This window comes from Anabrus simplex, chromosome 1 (assembly GCF_040414725.1).
Source record: "Anabrus simplex isolate iqAnaSimp1 chromosome 1, ASM4041472v1, whole genome shotgun sequence".
NCBI classification, from domain to species: domain Eukaryota; kingdom Metazoa; phylum Arthropoda; class Insecta; order Orthoptera; family Tettigoniidae; genus Anabrus; species Anabrus simplex.
In genome coordinates, this window is record NC_090265.1 from 426,393,539 (window position 1) to 426,400,480 (window position 6,942).

A 6,942-nucleotide genomic window follows, 5' to 3' on the forward strand; every position below is an offset into this window, starting at 1 on the left:
ATGTTCATGAATCTTAAACTAAGTTGACTTTCTAGTGAAAGTATCTGATTTATTAATTTTATTTTTCTCCCTTTTCAGGTAAGCTGGCTTCCTCCCACCTCCGTATAAGTGAGTATTGGTACCCTTCATGTTGTACTTTAGTTCACTGAGTGAGTTGGGTACACGGTACGCATCGTGTAGCTTTAAACTTGCATTCAGGAGGTTACAATGAAGCACACCGTCGGCAGATATGAGGATGATTTTCCGGGCTTGGCTATTTTCTGCCCATTGAATTTCCGGAGCTGTCACCTTAATGAAAACCCGTCCCTTCTCAACGTATGTTGATATGTCAGGTTTGTCCAGTCTACCAAGGCCACTGAAATGCAGTCACCTACGAGGAACTGACTGCAACAGGAATGGCGTTATTGGCATCGCTCAAACCTTTCCCATTTATACTGTCAAAACAAAGAATGAGACGGAGAGATAAGGTAACATTTTTTTTTTTTTTTTTTTTTTTTTTTTTGGAAACCCACAACTGAAGACATAGTCCATTGTAAACTTTCTTTCTTTTTACAATTTGCTTTACGTCGGACCAACATAGATAGGTCTTACGGCGAAGATGGGATAGGAAAGGGCTAGGAGTGAGAAGAAAGCGGCCGTGGCCGTACTTCAGTTGAAGGCCCGGCATTTGCCTGGTATGAATATGGGAAACCATGGAAAACCATTTTCGAGGCTACCGACAGTGGGGTTCGAACCCACTATCTCCCGAATTCAAGCTGATAGCTACGTGACCCAAACCACGCGGCTACTAGGTCGGTCCATTGTAAACACTGTGTCTCGCCCAAAATGGATCTGGGTGCAATTACGAGCAAAACAAGACATGTTAGGCGGTACCAGGCATAGCTGCTAGTGTTATTTAGGTAAAATGTCTATCGAGTATAGTAATTAGGAATAATAATTAAGTTTACATTTTCACATCGTTAAATTTGCGCAATTCATTTTAATTTTTACAGTATTTTTATCAATTGTCAACATTTATTGAACAATGATGTATGATGTAAGGAGTGCGAGGTATTTGATATGCAATGTAGTTTTTTAATATGGGATAGGAGAGGGCTCAAGTTTGTGACGCTCCTGTAGCCGTCTCATTCATTCCCCAGATATAATTTTTTCTTATTCGAATCTTTGTCGAGTCCAGATTTCTCCTGAATCCCTTTTCTATACGCTTCTATCCGCTAATTGGTCAACCGATCTCGATAGCTGCAGTCGCTTAAGTGCGGCCAGTATTCAGTAATCAAGAGATAGTGGGTTCAAGCCCCACTGTCGGCAGCCCTGAAGATGGTTTTCCATGGTTACCCATTTTCACAGCAGGCAAATTACGGGGCTGTACCTTAATTAAGGCCACGGCCGCTTCCTTCCACTTCATAGCCCTTTCCTATCCCATCGTCGCCATAAGACATGTGTCGGTCCGACGTAAAGCAAAATAATAGCTAATTAGTCATATTTTGGGCATGTTTGTAAAGTATGCTGAAATTTCCCAATTTTCAGTCACAAAATATTCGGTATTCATTCACACGTTTTCAAAATTTTCTGCTGTTTTCTGATAATTTTCTGATAGATTTCGTTGAGATGAATCAAATTACACTTCACTTGTCTCTGCCCTACTTCTACACGTCAAACTACCTCGCGCTGTTATTGACTTTCCATTGCGAAAAGCGTACCATGAATGGGTGGCCGTGATGATACCACCAGTAAATAAGCTGCCGCGATCATCCTTCTGTATTAAAATAATACACAAACCATTGTATGTTCAGTATTCAGCCCTAAGGCTGGTTGGATCCTCAACAGCTCTGCCATCAGCTGTCATAGATGGCCTAGGCATCACTGAAGAGACGTACTAGGGAAATGAGGAGTGAGGTAGTTTCCCATTGCGTTCCTCATCGAGCCGGAAGTTGCTATTACATATCAGTCTGCCAAGCCCACTGAAATGTATGCACCAACTGACCCTATGAGCAACATTTTCACACCATTCATAGCAGGGACTGGCTGCAGAAGGAATGGCATTACTAGCATCGCTCATACCTCAGTCACTTTCATATTGCCAAAGCCAAGTTTAAGACAGAGATAGATCAATGAAAGTAAAAAATTTACTCTAGCCCATACCAGAAGACATAGTGCAATGTAAACACTAGGTCCTGGCAGCAAAGGCAATATAAGTGAGATATAATTATGTGTAAAGCGTTACATAAAATTTTCGCCATAGGCCCCTAACCACAAATTGAATTTAACGTCAAGAAAGAAAAAGTATATCTAGTTATATGGGTAGATAGAATCACGAATGAAGAGATTATGAATCGAGTTGGAAAGGGGATCAGTTTGACCAGCAGAAGAGATCGAATGATAGGACACACCCAGGACTTGTCCAGTTGGTGTTTGAGAGAAGTATAGGCAGTAAGAATGGTTAGGGGTAGACAACGGCTTAAATATGATAGCCAGATTAGAACAGGTGTAGGATGTAGAAGTTACGTAGAAGTGAAATGGTTAGTACGAGATAGGGTGGCATGGAGAGCAGCATAAAACCAATGACCCGAACAACAAAATCATGAGTGTTTTAACGTATTATTTTGATTGCCAATGTCACTTCTCATCCATTAAGTACTTGATCTACTGCCCTTTTCGACACCTTCCCTAGGAACATTTCAAAGCACAAAAGAAATCAGAAATAATATAGGCTGCAGTTTCGGTGTAGATACCCTAAAAGAGATAGACTTTCAGTACTATTCAGTACGTTTTCAGTGTTCGGTACTTGTTCGGTATTGACATGTATTTTAACATACATTATCATGAAGGAAATATTCGGTTAATTTCGCTGGCACCCGCTTGGTGTATGTGTCGACGTCATCATCATTTCATCCTCATCACGACACGCTGGTCGCCTACGGGAGTCAAATCGAAAGACCTGCATCTGGCGAGCCAAACTAGTCCTCGGACAATCCCGGCACTAAAATCCATATGTCATTTCATTTTATGAAGGAAATGAGTTTTAAATCTTTTTCCTCACCTGAACGTCCAGCATTTGATTCTCTGCTGTGCCACGAATATAAGATTAGTTTGATGTATTGGACCATGTTACACTCAGCCTTGGATAACACAATCAGAGCAAGCAAGCATTTAGTTTTACTAGTCAGATGATGCCGTGATCATAGCTACTGGACATCCTGTTTTACGTGGAGTCCGGACCACTGGGACAAGACATCTCATTTTTTAAAAATACCACATGCTTTGTTCGGGATTCGATCTTGATTGCCTTGAGGAGGAGCTAGTGACTACACCAGTTAGCTGCTATGCCCCCGTAACGAAGTCGAGGAGATAAACGAGTTAAGATTCAATTTTTGACCATCATAGAAATGCTTGCATATTATCAATCACATCAGTTTTAACTAGTTACGTTGGTGCATCCGCCTGGTCAATACTGTACAAAATCAATTGTGTAATACATTTAATTCAGTATACACTCAAGAACAAATAACGCATTTATCGAGAATTTATAGATTTTCTTCTTCAGCTATACAGGTTAAAATCACATTTATGTAAAGTCCTTGCAGGAAAAGGAGGTGGATCCCGTATTAAAAGTTAAATCTGTAAAAATATACAATAATACAAATTGAAAGTTGAATCATAATGTCTAGGATCATCTTTCCAATCTTGTCATCTTCATATAAAATCTACATTGTTATTTAATAATTCTGTAGTTATTGTGGTGCACTATTTTGATGTGGCGTCAAAGGTCTTGTAGAGAAAACACAATTATCCAGATCTCTTACTTATGTTCTTAGGTCTAGTAAGTTGTAAAATAAGCTGTTGTTAATACGTCCCCCAACTGAAGACTGGTAAGTAAACAATTATCCTACCAAGTTAAATAAAACCAATCGTAGTCTACAAGAGGAATTAAAAATGATATATTGGTGTGATTGCAACACGTAAAGTGTAATGGGGACTCCGTGCGTGAAAGTAGAACTTTGACTTACCAATAATTTGAATGTAATCAGTCACAACTGCATCTTAATCCGTACTTTAAGTAATTATAAATACCCAGCTATCCCTGTAGAATAGGGATATACAGAGGCATGGGTTCGATTGCGTTGTCGTTCAAGATTTTTAATCCAGAGCTGAGAGCTGGAATGGAGTTCACTCAGCTTCGTAATGCCAACTGAGGAGCTGGCTGATGTAGTATACAGCCGATCCGGTGAAGAAAGCTAAGTATTACAGGTGAAGAAGTCGTCATGTTGACCACGTGGCATTACAGTTTTACTCAACAGTCTTAATAATAAATAATATTGTTGGTCTTACGTCTAAAAATTTTGTTGTTTTCGGAAACGTCGATGTGCTGGAATATTTTCCTTCAGGCTTCGCAAATTAACGACACGAGGCTGGCGTATTAGAACTCCTTCAATTACTATGAGACAATCGGGATCGAACTCGTCTAATTGCACTCAGAAGGCCTGCGCTCTACTGTCTGTCACTCATCCCGGCTGATAGTCTTTTTGTCGGGTTAAAACCAGTAATAAACTTCATGTGTTAGGTATTTTGTTTGTTTCTTTGTTTGTTTAAAAAGTCCATTTTGAAGATGTTATGCGAAAAAATCATTGGAAACGAAACTTTGGGTACGAAATCCCATCCTCTTCGCATCCTAGATGTGCATTGATACTCAGACGTACTGGACTATTTTCTAAGATCTGCTAACGATAAGAGTTTTATTCTGTTCGAAGTAACACGAAATAGAACTGTGTTCAGATATTTAAATGTATTGTGGTATATCTCTTTTATCTTTTATTCGAGATTACAAAGCTAGTTTACGATATCACCAAACCCTATACCTGTCGACGTTTCGGAGGGAGCAGGAAATTAAACTTTTACAATAAATTTCGCGTTAAAGAAAGGATTGATGTTAATTACTTGAAATATCTCACAATACTGTTATATCATTATAAAGTTTTGAACGAAACACGCTTGAAGTTATAAAACTTCTCTGTTCCCATCTAGCGAAACGAAACCATTATTGTGTTAATTGTGTTTCGGGTTACACGCTGCAAGACCTCACGGAGAATGTATCTGTTTCCGATAGAAGTGACGTCATTGACCGACATGCTGCCTTCAATTCCTTTTGGATGAAAAGAAAACAGTGGAAGACATGTTTCTTGTCATCCATAATACAGACTTTACGGCGCTCTCTCTGTTCGTGTATAAAGGAAGGGTACAGGCGGAAGATGCTCTGTTGTGAGAAGTGTACAGGCTTGGGGTTTCCAAAGATTGATGATCCGTGACTCTTGGGGAAAGAAATTATGGTCCAACAGCACTTCGGTGCATGAGTAGGCTATATACTTCATTATGTGCAGGAGTAAACGTGATCATATAGGACGTGGCTCAGTGGCACGGAGGGTAGAACCACTGACCTTCTCTGCCCAAGTATCGGATTCGATCCTTCCTCAGTCAAGTGGTAAATGAAGGTGAGGTGCTCGAATACTCCAGCCTAGTACCGGTTGATTTATAGTTACTTGAGAGAACTGCTGTGCAACAAAATTCCAGCCGTGATCGAACCTGCAAACTTGATTGTTTGGGGACTTCAGGTGAAGAAGAAGAAGAAGAAGAAGAAGTAGAAGAAGGCGGACTGCGAAGTGATATGGTCATTATAAGAGGTCCTTGCTATCGTTCAGAAAATTGTAAATGTCTCCTCCACGATGGTACTGTTTGTTATTTGTTTTACGTCGCACCGACACAGATAGGTCTTATGGCGACGATGGGATAGGAAAGACCTATAAATGGGAAGGAAGCAGCCGTGGCCTTAATTAAGGTACAGCCCCAGCATTTGCCTGGTGTGAAAATGGGAAACCGCGGAAAACATATTTAGGTCTGCCGACAGTGGGGTTCGAAACCACTATCTCCCGGATGTAAGCTCACAGCTGCGCGCCCCTAACCGCACGGCCAACTCGCCCGGTGTATAGTACTGTGTTCCAGTCAGTCTTGTGAATAAATAACTACAGTTCTAGCCTTCAGGTAAGCAACTACATGTTAAAAACATCCTAGGGATTTGAGCTACGGATTTTACATAAATAAAATATAATATAGTATGAGAATATATTCTTTATTTATTCCTACAAATTACAATCCTTTTCTTAATCATCGTTATGTGGTCGATTAGATTAGCAGTTTGCTTTTTTCTACCACTAAGAGCGCTAATGCGAGTCAATGCAGAGTTTCACTTAAGCCCTTGTAACTACAGTACATTCGGCGTGGACATTTTTCAAAAAATCAAAAACGCGTGTGGGTATTGAACCAAGGAACACATTACAAAAATAATTATGTAAATAACCGGGCGAGTTGGCCGTGCGGTTAGAGGCGCGCGGCTGTGAGCTTGCATCCGGGAGATAGTAGGTTCGAATCCCACTGTCGGCAGCCCTGAAGATGGTTTTCCGTGGTTTCCCATTTTCACACCAGGCAAATGGTGGGGGCTGTACCTTAATTAAGGCCACGACCGCTTCTTTCCAAGTCCTAGGCCTTTCCTATCCCATCGTCGCCATAAGACCTATCTGTGTCGGTGCGACGTAAAACCACTAGCAAAAAAAAAAGATGTAGGCCTAATTAATTTGGCTAGGATTTGGATCAAAACGAGTAAAGCCACAAGCGATTTTAGGCTGCTTTCCAGAACAGAAATTTAGGCCGGAAGAGATTTTCGAAATTTTTTTGTTTAGTTTGACAGAGCCATCTAAGACTCACAATTTGATACATTTATCCCTTCAACTTACGGCACAATTGAGGAAACTGCTTAATTTTGCGTTTTTAATAGTATGGGGAAACCTACTTTGTCTACTAAGAAATGTTTTCAAGATTAAAAAGAGATTTTTTTGGCTGGTGTGAAAATGGGAAACCACGGAAAACCATTTTCAGGGCTGCCGACAGTGGGGT